General features: G+C 43.6%; 1 protein-coding gene across 18 annotated transcripts in view; it reads left to right on the plus strand.

Annotated features, from left to right (window-relative positions):
• Positions 1-16478, plus strand: part of Usp29 (ubiquitin specific peptidase 29) — a 236662-nt gene that overhangs the window by 206761 nt on the left and 13423 nt on the right. For all 18 annotated transcript variants that reach the window (XM_017322427.2, XM_017322419.2, XM_017322425.1 and 15 more), the window contains one exon: positions 14903-14978. The gene's annotated coding sequence lies outside the window, so the exon portion shown is untranslated. The remainder of the gene's footprint in view (positions 1-14902; positions 14979-16478) is intronic.

Here is a 16478-nt window from a genome sequence, read left to right on the forward strand (position 1 = left end):
CCTGCTGGCCGATGACTGCAGTTACTGATGAACGGCCTTAAGGCTCTAGAATGTTCCAAAAATTCGATGAACGCAGAAGTCCCAGCACTGAGGACGGGTCTGTGTAGCAGGTTCTAGGGAAGCCTATGTTACATGAGAACCTCTCTAAAAAGTCAAATAAGCTGGGAATGTGGATCATTTGATAGATTGCGTGCCTAAAAAGTGCAAAGCCCTGGGTTCAATTCCCAACAAGGCCTAATCCAATCCTGGGGAAGGAAGAAAAGAAAGAAAGAAAAGAAAAGAAGGAAGGGAGGGAGGGAGGGAGGGAGGGAGGGAGAGGGGGGGAGAAGAGAGACAGAGACAGAGAGAGACAGAGAGAGCCAAGGTCATCCTCAGCTACAGTGAGTTTGAGGGCAGCCTAGCTCAGACTAAATGAGACCCGGTCTCAAAACAAAACATCAAAGAAGTTCCCTGGGTACAGTATACACCCATACCTTTTTAAAAATTCCTCTCCTTCCCAGGTTTAAACATAAACAATGCCTTGTTTTGTATTTTCAATACAGGGTTTCTCTGTGTAGACCTGGCTGTCCTGGAATTCACTCTGTAGACTAGGCTGGCCTTGAACTCAGAGATTTGCCTGTCTCTACCTCTCAAGTACTGGGTTTTAAGGCCACCACTGCAGAGCTATTAGACATAAACAATGTCAACCAGTACTCCAAAGGTCCCAATGACAAACCAAGATAACATATCACCGAAGTTTATTGGGCTTGCTTGCTTGCAGAGCATAGGTGAGGGTTGTCCATAGGGACGTGGATGCAGAGACGAAGGTCCTATGTGTTCCAGCCCCTCCCTTAGGTCACATATACTCTGGAGAGAGTCCTGTGATGCTTCCCACCCCTCCAATGAGAAGAAGAAAAACTGTCAAGGGGGCCCCTTTTGCATGGTGGTGGCTGCTGAACTCCCCATGATGGCAGTGGCTCGGCTCAGAGGCTAGACACACGCACTGCTCTCCCGAAGTCATTCCTCTGTGTACTTCTGTCTTCTGATCTCTTGGGTCGCCAGCATGCTGGATGTGGGCCTAATCCTAATTCTGACAACACAGGATTTGGGCAGCTGGGGGAGTGCAGACAGTTTGAAGGGGCTCTGGCCAGTGTGGTGAGTGCAGCTCTGGCAAGCCTTGCCCTTCTCCTCCATTCCCTCTGCCTTGCTAAAACCCCTTAGACTACATTCCTAAAGCTAGCCTCCAAGGTCTAGTCCCTTATTTGGCCACTTGCTCCTCCCTAGTCTGACTACCAAGGTCCAGCTATCAAAGTATTAAAGTCCAGCAGTCAAAAGCCCCCTTTGGCTCACCTAATAAACATGCCCAATTAAAATTAAACACCTCATCCTAGCACAGGGTTTCCCCTTTACCTTTATAAACTGTCATGCTCCTCGGTGCCACGTCTGTTTCCTTCAGAGGCAGTCCTTTGTTCCATTGTCCTTTGGGACAAATATCCCTATAACCTCTCCCTTCTTCCCCATCCTCTGCCTCCTGTGTCTCTCTTACTTCCCTGCTCCTTTGTGCTTAGAACTTGGTCTTGGGGGTCCCGAGATGATGCTTTTCCTTTCAGTAGCCATCCATCTCTCAATGGTCTGGTTACACAGTGCCTCTTGGGAGATGTCTTAACCTGACCCCAAACTCAGCCTGAGACATCTCCCCTAACACCTGCTGACTTGGCCCAGCTCCCTCCTCAGCCCCAGAAGTAGCACCAGATTCTCATTTTAAATACATTCCAGGGTCTACAGACAGATGTGCTGAGAGGAGGATTTGAGGAGAAATATCCTTTGTTAATGTCGTCCGCTCACCATGGGAGAGACTGGGATAGGGATCCAACAATGACCTGTAGACGTGAGTTTCTTCATTTGGAAGGCTGTAGCTGTCTGGTATGGTGGCACATGCCTTTAATCTCCACACTCAGGACCAGGTGGATTTCTGTACATTTGAGGCCATCTTGATCTAAGTAATAGCGACTTCCAGGGCTACACATGAGACCCCCCGCCCCCCACCACCACCTGGCCTCAAGTACCAGGCACACATACATATATGCACGCAAATACTCATACACATAAAATTAAAATAAAATAAAGAAAGTTTTGTTTTGTTTTTAAGAATCAACTAATCAAGGTTCATAGGGGCTACAGAGACTGACGTGGCAGTCAAACAACCTCTATGGGTCTGCACTGGGCCCTCTACATATATGTTATGGTCGTGTAGCTTGGTGTTCTTGCGGAACGCTTGAAGATGGGAGTCAGGGGTGACTCTGACTCTTTTGCCTGCTCTTGGGACCCTTTTCCTCCCACTGGCTTGCGTAGTCCAGCTTCATTCAGCCCTGATAGGAGGCTTTGTGCGTAGTTTAATTGCAACTTGGTATGCCATGTTCCCTCAGTTTTGCTTTTGTTGTTTGTTTTTGAAGGTAAACAGGAAGAGTGGATCTGGGAGGAGAAACTGTGGCCAGGATATAATGTCTGAGAGAAGAATAAAAGAAAAAAAGAAAGGAAATTAAAAAGAAAAAAAGAAGAAGAGGTATCCAAGCTTAGAGGGGGGAGGGCTAAGGAGGTTAATTCAGGGACTAAATAGAGTCTAAAGCAGTAGTCAGGAAGATAATCGCATTGTCCCACCCTTCCTTGAGGCTGCTACGGATTTGGAGTTTAGCAGATTAGTGGTGGGTAGGAAGGGTATAAGGCAGTGGCTGCCTCTGGGATACAGGAAGTTCTGTTGCCTGCAAAGCAGTGAACTGTCAATGGATGTTTGTATGTTTCTCCTCTCCCACTTCCCCAGAACCTCCCCCTCCCACCCCATCTCTCTAAGCAGAGATAGTTCAGTAACTTACTGGCTGGGCATGGTGACATACACCTTTCATCCCAGCACTCCTGAGACAGGAGCAAGAGGATCTGTGAGTTCCAGGCCAGCCTGGTCTACATAGTGAGTACCAGGATAGCTAAGACTACATTGAGAAACCTTGCTTCAGAGAGAGAGAGAGAGAGAGAGAGAGAGAGAGAGAGAGAGAGAGAGAGAGAGAGAGAGAGAGAGAGATTAAAACAGAACTTACAGACCTTGTGGAGGACCCAGGCTCAATTCCAAGTACCCATAGAGTTCCAGGGGATTCTATGCCCTCCTCTAGCCTCCCTCCAAGGGAGGACACTGCACCAAAGTGATTCATAGAACAAGCAGGCACAGCACCTATACACATAAAATAAAAATAAATAAATCTTTAAAAACATAAAAGGGGATTTCTGAGACAATAGATTTAATCAGATAAGCCTGTCAAAATACGTTTCCATTTTAAGTCAGAAAGGCTGGAAGAAAAAAAATGGAAGAAAAAAAAATACAAGAATCAGAATACAGCGTGAACAACCCAAGTATACTTACCTTTAACTTGAACTTTTACAATTCTGCAATGTATCTACATACATATACACGTGGAGATTCAATTAAGAGAAGTAAGAAAGACCACTACATAGTGAGTGGAGCTAAGGCCACGCAGATATGTGCTTTTTCTGAGTCACTGATGTCTCCAAATGCCTCCAAATACCTGCATTCCTGAAGGCTTGGTCTTAACTGAGCCTGTGAATTTCTGTAGCAATTGCTACTTGCTGCCACCAGATGGCGGTAGACACCGAACCAAAAAAAAGGCACCCCCCCCCCAGCATGGCGCGCGCGCGCGCGCGCGTGTGTGTACACGTATGTACATACATGTGATGTATGTTTCTCTTTTATGGCTTGTTTCATTTTGAGGCAGGGTCTTATGTGGCACAGGCTAACCCTGAATTTACTGCGTCTTAGCCTGAGGTGATCTTGAAGTCCTGATCCTCCACTTGCAAAGTAATAGGCATGCTTCATGGTGTCCAGTTTTATGCGCTGCTAGGTAGCGAGTGCAGGGCTCCCTGCAAGTTAAGCAACTGGGATATATCCCCAGATCTATCATTTTGCTTACTGGCTGACAAGTCAAAAAATGAATCTAGAGCTGGACAATGGGGTGCCGCACGCCTTTAACAGAGGCAGGCAGATCTCTGAGTTCCAGGCAAGCCTGGTCTACACAGGGAGTTCCAGGATAGTCAGGGCTACACAGAGAAACCCTGTTTTGAAAAACCAAACCAAACCAAATAAAAGAACAACAACAAAGAATCTAGGAGGCAAGAGAGATGTGTCAGTGGTTAAGAGCAACATGTTGCTCATATAGATGGTTCCAGGTTCAGTTTCCAGTACCCACGCAGCAGCTCACAACCATCCATACTTCCATCCCAGCGGTTAAATACCCTCTTCCCATGGTGCACATACCTCCATGCAGGCAAAACACTCACACACATAAAATAAATCAATCTAAGAAAATTCAGTGAATATATATTGTAGCGATACTTGTTAGAATTGCTACATTAAGCCGGGTGTGGTGGCACACACCTTTAATCCCAGTACTCGGGAGGCAGAGGCGGGTGGATTTCTGAGTTCCAGGCCAGCCTGGTCTACAAAGTGAGTTCCAGGACAGCCAGGGCTATACAGAGATATACAGAGAAACCCTGTCTCGAAAAACCAAAAAAAAAAAAAAAAAAAAATTAAGCTGTTTTCATAGGCATCGCCCCATATACCTATTTGTGTGTGAAAAGACTTAAAATATGCTTTCTTAGAGGCTTTCTCATGCACTTTTATCTTTTATTTTTACCTGAATACCAACCTCTGCTGCCGTTTTGTTTTGGTGGTGGTTGCTGCTGCTCTTGTTTGAGACAGGGTCTGACTATCACGTAGGCTTAGCTGACTTGGACTACGGTGTGCACTAGACTGGCCTTAACCTCCCTCCCAGAGATCATCTTGCCTCTGCCTCCCGAGTGCTGGGACTAAAGGCTGTGTGGCGTGGTTGTTTCTGTGGTGCTGGGAATGCCTCCCAGGACCGTGTGCGCGCTGAGCAGGTGCTCTACCCATGAGCTACATTTTTACCCGCATTTCTTGACTTTGTGTAAAAGAACGTTTTAGATAGGCAAACACTGAGTAAGGATGTTTCAGTCAGGGATGGAAAGCTTTCAGCTCCGTTATTAACTTTTTTTTCTTAATTTATTATGTATTTTCCTCAATTACATTTCCAATGCTATCCCAAAAGTCCCCCATACCCTCCCCCCCTCCCCACCCACTCCCATTTTTTTGGCCCTGGCGTTCCCCTGTACTGGGGCATATAAAGTTTGCAAGTCCAATGGGCCTCTCTTTCCAGTGATGGCCGACTAGGCCATCTTTTGATACATATGCAGCTAGAGACAAGAGCTCCGGGGTACTGGTTAGTTCATAATGTTGTTCCACCTATAGGGTTGCAGACCCCTTTAGCTCCTTGGGTACTTTCTCTAGCTCCTCCATTGGGAGCCCTGTGATCCATCCAATAGCTGACTGTGAGCATCCACTTCTGTGTTTGCTAGGCCCCGGCATAGTCTCTCAAGAGACAGCTATATCTGGGTCCTTTCAGCGAAATCTTGCTAGTGTATGCAATGGTGTCAGCGTTTGGAAGCTGATTATGGGGTGGATCCCTAGATATGGCAGTCTCTAGATGGTCCATCCTTTTGTCACAGCTCCAAACTTTGTCTCTGTAACTCCTTCCATGGGTGTTTTGTTCCCAATTCTAAGAAGGGGCACAGTGTCCACACTTTTTGGTCTTCATTCTTCTAGAGTTTCATGCACTTGGCAAATTGTATCTTATATCTTGGGTATCCTAAGTTTTGGGCTAATATCCACTTATCAGTGAGTACATATTGTGTGAGTTCCTTTGTGATTGTGTTACCTCCCTCAGGATGATGCCCTCCAGGTCCATCCATTTGCCTAGGAATTTCATAAATTCATTCTTTTTAATAGTTGAGTAGTACTCCATTGTGTAAATGTACCACATTTTCTGTATCCGTTCCTCTGTTGAGGGGCATCTGGGTTCTTTCCAGCTTCTGGCTATTATAAAGAAGGCTGCTATGAACACAGTGGAGCATGTGTCCTTCATACCGGTTGGGGCATCTTCTGGATATATGCCCAGAAGAGGTATTGCTGGATCCTCCGGTAGTACTATGTCCAATTTTCTAAGGAACCGCCAGACTGATTTCCAGAGTGGTTGTACAAGCTTGCAATCCCACCAAAAATGGAGGAGTGTTCCTCTTTCTCCACATCCACGCCAGCATCTGCTGTCACCTGAATTTTTGATCTTAGCCATTCTGACTGGTGTGAGGTGGAATCTCAGGGTTGTTTTGATTTGCATTTCCCTGATAATTAAGGATGTTGAACATTTTTTCAGGTGCTTCTCTGCCATTCGGTATTCCTCAGGTGAGAATTCTTTGTTCAATTCTGAGCCCCATTTTTTAATGGGGTTATTTGATTTTCTGGAGTCCAACCTCTTCAGTTCTTTATATATATTGGATATTAGTCCCCTATCTGGTTTAGGATAGGTAAAGATCCTTTCCCAATCTGTTGGTGGTCTTTTTGTCTTATTGACAGTATCTTTTGCCTTGCAGAAGCTTTGCAGTTTCATGAGGTCCCATTTGTCAATTCTCGATCTTACAGCGCAAGCCATTGCTGTTCTATTCAGGAATTTTTCCCCTGTGCCCATATCTTCGAGGCTTTTCCCCACTCTCTCCTCTATAAGTTTCAGTGTCTCTGGTTTTATGTGAAGTTCCTTGATCCACTTAGATTTGACCTTAGTACAAGGAGATAGGAATGGATCGATTAGCATTCTTCTACATGATAACAACCAGTTGTGCCAGCAGCATTTGTTGAAAATGCTGTCTTTCTTCCACTGGATGGTTTTAGCTCCCTTGTCGAAGATCAAGTGGCCATAGATGTGTGGGTTCATTTCTGGGTCTTCAATTCTATTCCATTGGTCTACTTGTCTGTCACTATACCAGTACCATGCAGTTTTTTATCACAATTGCTCTGTAGTAAAGCTTTAGGTCAGGCATGGTGATTCCACCAGAGGTTCTTTTATCCTTGAGAAGAGTTTTTGCTATTGATTGAGAAGGTTTTTTGTTATTCCAGATGAATTTGCAGATTGCTCTTTCTAATTCGCTGAAGAATTGAGTTGGAATTATGATGGGAATTGCTTTGAATCTGTAGATTGCTTTTGGCAAGATAGCCATTTTTACAATGTTGATCCTGCCAATCCATGAGCATGGGAGATCTTTCCATCTTCTGAGATCTCCTTTAATTTCTTTCTTCAGAGACATGAAGTTCTTATCATACAGATCTCTCACTTCCTTAGTTAGAGTCACACCAAGATATTTTATATTATTTGTGACTATTGAGAAGGGTGTTGTTTCCCTAATTTCTTTCTCAGCCTGTTTATTCTTTGTGTAGAGAAAGGCCATTGACTTGTTTGAGTTAATTTTATATCCAGCTACTTCACCGAAGCTGTTTATCAGTTTTAGGAGTTCTCTGGTGGAATTTTTTGGGTCACTTATATATACTATCATATCATCTGCAAAAAGTGATATTTTGACTTCCTCTTTTCCAATTTGTATCCCCTTGATCTCCTTTTGTTGTCGAATTGCTCTGGCTACGACTTCAAGTACAATGTTGAATAGGTATGGAGAGAGTGGACAGCCTTGTCTAGTCCCTGGTTTTAGTGGGATTGCTTCAAGCTTCTCACCATTTACTTTGATGTTGGCTACTGGTTTGCTGTAGATTGCTTTTATCATGCTTAGGTATGGGCCTTGAATTTCTGATCTTTCCAAGAGTTTTATCATGAATGGGTGTTGGATCTTGTCGAATGCTTTTTCCGCATCTAACGAGATGATCATGCGGTTTTTGTCTTTGAGTTTGTTTATATAATGGATTACATTGATGGATTTTCGTATATTAAACCATCCCTGCATCCCTGGATTAAAACCTACTTGGTCAGGATGGATGATTGCTTTAATGTGTTCTTGGATTCGGTTAGCGAGAATTTTATTGAGGATTTTTGCATCTATATTCATAAGGGAACTTGGTCTGAAGTTCTCTATCTTTGTTGGATCTTTCTGTGGTTTAGGTATCAGAGTAATTGTGGCTTCATAAAATGAGTTGGGTAGAGTTCCTTCTACTTCTGTTTTGTGGAATAGTTTGTGCAGAACTGGAATTAGATCTTCTTTGAAGGTCTGGTAGAACTCTGCACTAAACCCATCTGGTCCTGGACTTTTTTTTGGCTGGGAGACTATTAATGACTGCTTCTATTTCTTTAGGGGATATGGGACTGTTTAGATCGTTAATTTGATCCTGATTTAACTTTGGTACCTGGTATCTGTCTAGAAATTTGTCCATTTTGTCCAGGTTTTCCAGTTTTGTTGAGTATAGCCTTTTGTAGAAGGATCTGATGGTGTTTTGGATTTCTTCAGGATCTGTTGTTATGTCTCCCTTTTTATTTCTGATTTTGTTAATTAGGATGTCGTCCCTGTGCCCTCTAGTGAGTCTAGCTAAGGGTTTATCTATCTTGTTGATTTTCTCAAAGAACCAACTCCTCGTTTGGTTAATTCTTTGAATAGTTCTTCTTGTTTCCACTTGGTTGATTTCACCCCGGAGTTTGATTATTTCCTGCAGTTTACTCCTCTTGGGTGAATTTTTTTCCTTTCTTTCTAGAGCTTTTAGATGTGTTGTCAAGCTGCTAGTGTGTGCTCTTTCCAGTTTCTTTTTGGAGGCACTCAGAGCTATGAGTTTCCCTCTTAGAAATGCTTTCTTTGTGTCCCATAGGTTTGGGTATGTTGTGGCTTCATTTTCATTAAACTCTAAAAAGTCTTTAATTTCTTTCTTTATTCCTTCCTTGACCAAGGTGTCATTGAGAAGAGTGTTGTTCAGTTTCCACGTGAATGTTGGCTTTCCATTATTCATGTTGTTATTGAAGATCAGCCTTACTTAGTCCATGGTGGTCTGATAGGATGCATGGGACAATTTCAATATTTTTGTATCTCTTGAGGCCTGTTTTGTGACCAATTATATTGTCAATTTTGGAGAAGGTCCCGTGAGGTGCTGAGAAGAAGGTAAATCCTTTTGTTTTAGAATAAAATGTTCTGTAGATATCTGTTAAGTCCATTTGTTTCATAACTTCTGTTAGGTTCACTGTGTCCCTGTTTAGTTTCTGTTTCCACGATCTGTCCATTGATGAAAGTGGTGTGTTGAAGTCTCCCACTATTATTGTGTGAGGTGCAATGTGTGCTTTGAGCTTTACTAAAGTGTCTTTAATGAATGTGGCTGCCCTTGCATTTGGAGCGTAGATATTCAGAATTGAGAGTTCCTCTTGGAGGATTTTACCTTTGATGAATATGAAGTGTCCCTCCTTGTCTTTTTTGATAACTTTGGGTTGGAAGTCGATTTTATTAGATATTAGAATGGCTACTCCAGCTTGTTTCTTCAGACCGTTTGCTTGGAAAATTGTTTTCCAGCCTTTCACTCTGAGGTAGTGTCTTTTTTTTCCCTGAGATGGGTTTCCTGTAAGCAGCAGAATGTTGGGTCCTGTTTGTGTAGCCAGTCTGTTAGTCTATGTCTTTTTATTGGGGAATTGAGTCCATTGATATTAAGAGATATTAAGGAAAATGTAAATGTTTCTTCCTTTTATTTTTGTTGTTAGAGTTGGCATTCTGTTCTTGTGGCTGTCTTCTTTTTGGTTTGTTGAGGGATTACTTTCTTGCTTTTTCTAGGGCTTGATTTCTGTCCTTGTATTGTTTTTTTTCTGTTATTATCCTTTGAAGGGCTGGATTCATGGAAAGATAATGTGTAAATTTGGTTTTGTCGTGAAATTCTTTGGTTTCTCCATCTATGGTAATTGAGAGTTTGGCCTGGGCTGGCATTTGTGTTCTCTTAGTGTCTGTATAACATCTGTCCAGGCTCTTCTGGCTTTCATCGTCTCTGGTGAAAAGTCTGGTGTAATTCTGATAGGCCTGCCTTTATATGTTACTTGACCTTTCTCCCTTACTGCTTTTAATATTCTATCTTTATTTAGTGCATTAGTTGTTCTGATTATTATGTGTCGGGAGGAATTTCTTTTCTGGTCCAGTCTATTTGTAGTTCTGTAGGCTTCCTGTATGTTCATGGGCATTTCTTTCTTTAGGTTTGGGAAGTTTTCTTCTATAATTTTGTTGAATATATTTGCTGGCCCTTTAAGTTGAAAATCTTCATTCTCATCAACTCCTATCATCCGTAGGTTTGGTCTTCTCATTGTGTCCTGTATTTCCTGGATGTTTTGAGTTAGGATCCTTCTGCATTTTGTATTTTCTTTGACTGTTGTGTCGATGTTCTCTATGGAATCTTCTGCACCTGAGATTCTCTCTTCTATCTCTTGTATTCTGTTGCTGATGCTCGCATCTATGGTTCCAGATTTCTTTCCTAGGGTTTCTATCTCCAGCGTTGCCTCACTTTGGGTTTTCTTTATTGTGTCTACTTCCCTTTTTATGTCTAGTATGGTTTTGTTCATTTCCATCACCTGTTTGGATGTGTTTTCCTGTTTTTCTTTAAGGACTTCTACCTGTTTGGTTGTGTTTTCCTGTTTTTCTTTAAGGACTTGTAACTCTTTAGCAGTGTTCTCCTGTATTTTTTTAAGTGAGTTACTAAAGTTCTTCTTGATGTCCTCTACCATCATCATGAGATATGCTTTTAAATCCGGGTCTAGCTCTTCGGTTGTGTTGGGGTGCCCAGGACTAGGTGGGGTGAGAGTGCTGCGTTCTGATGATGGTGAGTGGTCTTGATTTCTGTTAGTAGGATTCTTACGTTTGCCTTTCGCCATCTGGTATTCTCTGGAGCTGTGCAGGATACACTCGGCGGGGTCCTGGAACCAAGATGTCTGTGCAGGATACACTCGGCAGGGTCCTGGAACCAAGATGTCTGCTGCCGATGCTCAGGCAAAGCGCTCGCTCCCACGCCGGGCAGGTCCCTATCCTTTGGCCGGGAAAATGGCCAGCTGCCTGTGCAGGATACACTCAGTGGGGTCCCGGAACGGAGATGTCTGCTGCTGATGCTCAGGCAAAGCGCTGCTGCGCGGGCAGATCCCTATCCTCAGAAGTCTTAAGATCCCGTGGCGGGTGTTGTGGGTAGCTGGTGGGTGTCAGCTGACTCTGCACCCTAGCTACCCCGGTGCTGCTCGGACCGGAAGGGCCGTTATTATCTTATGTGATGGTGACCAGCATGGTGTTTGGCATTCAGCAGAGGGTTAATTGCCCATTATTGGTGAATCTGGTATAAACAAACTATGCTGCCAATTATTCATCACAGAGGATCATGTATAACACACAGTACGTGTTTTAAGATTTATTTTTACAGCTGGGCGGTGGTGGCACACTCCTTTAATCCCAGCCCTTGGGAGGCAGAAGCAGGCAGATTTCTGAGTTCAAGGCCAACCTGGTCTACAAAGTGAGTTCCAGGACAGCCAGGGCTACACAGAGAAATCCTGTCTCGAAAAACCAAAAGCCAAAAACCAAAACCAACCAACCAACCAACCAACCAACCAACCAAAAGATTTATTTATTTATTTATTTATTTATTTATTTATTTATTTATTATTTTTCACTTACTTGCTCCTGTCAGAGCATGTCACAAGTGTGTGGGTTCCATGAGGCCATCAGATCCTCTGGAAGAGCAGCTCTTAGCCACTGAGACATGTCTCCAGCCCTGTTGCGTGATGCTCACCAATGATAGTAAACATTAGGTTACTGGTTTATGTATTTGCTATACTATGGTTTTTTTTTTCTTCTCTCTGTGTGTGTGTGTTCCTGCAACTGTGTACATGTGGAAGTCGGATGAAAACTTGCAGGTTGAGTCCTGACACAGTATAGACACCAGGTACACGTATGCATCCTAGGGATTGAACTCAGGGTGTCAGACTTGTCAGCAAGAACACTGACATACTGAGCCATGTCATTGGCTTCAGCAGGTCTATGGGCTTATTCTACAGTATAAGCAAGGATGTAAAAGGACCATTGTTGTATTTATTCTCTATTGCTGAGGTCAAACACCATGATAGACAGAGGCAACTTGCAGAAGAAGGGATCTGTTTTCCTAATACCCTTACAATCCCCTAGGGATAGGAATCAGTGATGGTGGAGCAGATGCAGCAGGTAGCAGATGACTGGAATAGCAGCTGAGAGCTCACAGTTCGAAGTTTAAACAGTAAGCATAAAGAGCCCACCGGAACTAGCACATGACTTTTGAAACCTCAAAGCCCACCCCAAATGGTACATTCACTCCCAGAAGGCCTTGCCTCCCCAAACAGGGCTACCTACTCGAACCCGAGTACTCAAATTCAGGGTGGTAATGGGAAACATCCCACTCAACACACCACAACTCTCAGAACAATCTGGAACATCTGTGACAAACGAAGGCTCGGGGAACATTTTGGAAGAAGGGGCAGAAAGTTTGAGAGAGCCTAGGATCAGATCAGGGAGTCTGCTGTGAGGTTGTGTCTACTAATGTCAGATGCTACACCCATCCATCTGATCTCACCAAATATGAGATGAAGAACACCAATAGACATGCCTCAGTGGGCAGGGGTTCCCATCTGCTGCTGGAGGCTTCTCTGATGATGGCTGAGTAAGGCACCGATCTATAAGTATAGCAGAATGTCATTAGGAATACTTTTATCACCACATTTCCCCCTTGTTTTTAGAACAGTAATATTTGGTTTCACCCTAGGTCCCTGGGTTATCTCAGTCTCTGGTTCTTAGTCACCCAAGCAGTCTTGGAGGTATAGGCTCCATCTTATGCAGTGGACCTTAAGTCAAATCAGTTATTGGTTGGTGGCTCCCACAAACCTTGTGCCATCATTGTCCTGGCATATTTTTCAGGCAAGATGGATTTTAGGTCAAAGGTTTTGTGGTTGGGTTGGGGTTTATGTTTCTCTTTTGATAGTGTTCAGTGTATCTTCCTGGGTCAAAGCTACTAGGTGGAAGGCTCTATGTAGGCACTAGCTCAACCTCTCCACGTTGGGTGAGTTGTGTATGTATTGTCTTCAGTAATGGGGAGTTGCTGCTAGTTTGTAGAGAGCAACCTATAGAGTCTTGGCAACAGCCTGGTTGTTTGGGGATTCCCATGGACAACAACTCAATTAGATGCAATACTCAAGCTGCGTTGAGTGGTAAGAGATGGCCATTTGGGGCTCTGTCTCCCCATATTCCTTCAAACAACTCCTTCTCCCTTCTTCTTCCCCCTTAATCCTTCCATCCCCTGCCTCATTCATATCTATCTATTCTATTTCCCTTTCCTAATAAGGTCTATCTATTTTGGCTCTACAGATTATGGCTTGGTTATCATTGACTTAACAGCTAATATTCATATATAAGCAAATACATACCATCTTTGTCTTTTTGGGTCTGGGTTACCTCATACAGGATGATGTTTCTAGTTCCAACCATTTGCCTGCAAATTTCATAATGTCCTCAGTCCTGATGGCTGAGTCGTAATCAGTTGTGTAAATGAACCACATCTTCTTCATGCATTCTTCAGTTGGGTGACATCTAGGTTGTTTATATTTTCTGGCTATTACAAACAAAACTGCTATGAACACAGTGGAGCACATGTCCTTGTGGGATGGTGGAGCATCTTTTGGGTATATGCCCAGGAGCGGTAGAACTGGATCTTAAGGTAGATCAATACCTATTTTCCTGAGGACCAACACACTGACGTCCACAGTGGCTGTACAAGTTTGAACTGCCACCAGCAGTGAAGGAATATTTCCCTGGCTCCATGCCCTTGCCAACACGAGTTGTCCCTATGTTATTAATCCTGGACATTTTGACAGGTACAAGATGGAATCTCAAAGCTGGTTTTTTGTTTTGTTTTTTAAAAATTATTATTATTATTATTATTATATTATTTTGCATTTCCCTTATGGCTAAGGATGTTGAACATTTCTTTAAGTGTTTCTCAACCATTTGAGATTCCTCTCTTGAAAATTCTTTGTTGGGCTGGAGAGGTGGCTCAGTGGTTAAGAGCACTGGCTGCTCTTTCAGAGGTCCTGAGTTCAATTCTCAGCAACCACATGGTGGCTCACAACCTTCTGAAATGGGATTGATGCCCTCTTCTGGTGTGTGTCTGAAGACAGCTAAGTGTACTCATATGAATAAAAATAAATGTCTTTTAAAAAAAAAGATGATGAAAAATCTCTGTTTAGAACGGTACCCCATTTTTAAAAATTGGGTTGGGTTTTTTTGATACCTGTGTTTTTTCCTTATTAATTTTAGATATTAGCATTCTATTGGATTCATACTTGGTGAAAGTCTTTCCCCACTCTGTAGTCTGCCTCTTTTCTCTCTTACCTGTCAAGCTTGCCTCTTCCTTCTGAGTGATGGGATTAAAGGCATAGGTCACCACACCCAACTTGGATTTATTTTCAATATATGTGACTATATGAGCATCAAAAGGAATCAGATTCCCAAGGCAATTGTGAAACACCCCTAACCCCATGAACTAGGTGCTGGGCCCCCAACATTGGGATCTTCTGAGGTGTCCTCTGGAAGAGCAATAAATGCTCTTAAACACGGAGCCATCTCTCCAGCCTCTTTTTTTTTGTTTTTGTTTTGGTTTGCTTTTTGGTTTTTGGAGACAGGATCTCTCTGTGTAGTCCTGACTGTCCTGGAACTCCCTCTCTGTTTCTGTCCCTCTGTCTAACATCTCTCTGTCTCTCTCTGTCTCTGTCTCTCTCTGTCTCTCTCTCTCTGTGTGTGTGTGTCTCCGTCTCTCTCTCCCCTTCCCCTCCCCCTCCCTCTCCCTCCTTCGGCCTTGAACTCATAGAAATCTGCCTATTTCTGCCTCTCAAGTGCTAAGAAAAAGGGGTTCACCTCCATCACCACCCAGGTCCGCCCACCCCGCCCCATTTTTCTCTCCTCCCCTTTCCTAGGAGAGGATGGCATCAAGAAGTGGGTGTGGCTTTTCTTAGGACCGGTTAAATTAAACTACATTTTGTGCTTGACCCTTTAGTTAAGAGCCTGCAGCCGGACCGTGAGCCGCCGTGAGCCGCCTTCTACGGCCGTGATATTCCTAAATAGAAACTTGGGTGAGTAAAGCGCTTTCATTCAGGTTGTGTTACTAAGTGTATATACAGGATATCAGAAGGCCTAATGAGAGCAGGTTCTTGGTGGACGCAGTGGTAGGTAGCCCAAGCTTTGAATCCCAGCACGTGGAGGTGGGGTGGGGGAGAGGGGGTGTTGCAGGAGGAGGCAAAGTCAGGAGGCCAGTCTGGACTGCACAGTGAGTTTCAGAACAGCCAGGGAAGTTACAAAAATCGTGTCTCAAAAAACAAACGGGAGCCGGGCGTGCTGGCGCATGCCTTTAATCCCAGCACTCGGGAGGCAGAGACAGGCAGATTTCTGAGTTCGAGGCCAGCCTGGTCTACAAAGTGAGTTCCAGGACAGCCAGGGCTATACAGAGAAACCCTGTCTCGAAAAACAAACAAACAAACAAACAAACAAACAAACCCAAAAAACAAAAACAAACAACAACAACAACAACAAAAAACCGGGCTGGTTAGATGGCTCAGCAGGTAAGAGCACTGACTGCTCTTCCGAAGGTCCTGAGTTCAAATCCCAACAACCACAAGGTTGCTCACAACCACCGGTAATGAGATCTGACACCCTCTTCTGGAACGTCTGAAGACAGCTACAATGTACTTATTTATAATAATAAAAAACCTTTGGGCCTGAGTGAGCAAGGACTGAGCGAGTGAGCAGGGCCGACTGGAGCGAGCAGCAGGGCTGACCGGAGGCTGACAGGAGGGAGCAGAGATCCTAAATTCAATTCCTAAAAGTGTTGAGGGAGGCTGCCATGCAGTTAGCTCCTTTTGTAGACTTCTGACCCAGAATGCTCTGTCATTATGACATTCATAGAGGCTTATAATGAGCTTGATCATTTTTGCTCCATTTATCTTTTTATTGTTTTGAGACTCTCATATATATGTATGTATAGAGCATAGTTCAATCAAATCCAACCTGGTTTCCCTCACCTCCAGTTTCTTCCCTATCCTTCCCACTACTTTTCTTTCTCAACTTCATGTGATCCTTACAAAAACAAACCTGGGAGCGAGGCAGTGGTGGCACATGCCTTTAATCCGAGCAGGTGGATTTCTGAATTCAAGGCCAGCCTGGTCTACAGAGTGAGTTCAAGAACAGCCAGGGCTACACAGAGAAACCCTTTCTCATTAAACAACAACAACAACAACAACAAACAAACGAATGAACGAACAAACAAATAAAAAACACGAACCTGGGGCTGGAGAGATGGCTCAGTGGTTAAGAGCACTGACTATTCTTCCAGAGGTCCTGAGTTCAAATCCCAGCAACCACATGGTGGCTCACAACCATCTGTAATTCAATCCAACTCCTTCTTCTGGTGTGTTGGAACACAGAAACAGTGTACTCATACATAAAATAAATAAATCTTTAAAAACAAGCAAACAAACTTTTACATGTATCTGCTATCCCAATAAGGTCTTCCCTCTCCCTTAGGGGTCTTCCTTCTACTTCAAAGCCCCTTTTAAAAAAATGTAAATTCTGTCTAT

Source organism: Mus musculus, chromosome 7, assembly GCF_000001635.26.
Source record: "Mus musculus strain C57BL/6J chromosome 7, GRCm38.p6 C57BL/6J".
NCBI classification, from domain to species: Eukaryota; Metazoa; Chordata; class Mammalia; order Rodentia; family Muridae; genus Mus; species Mus musculus.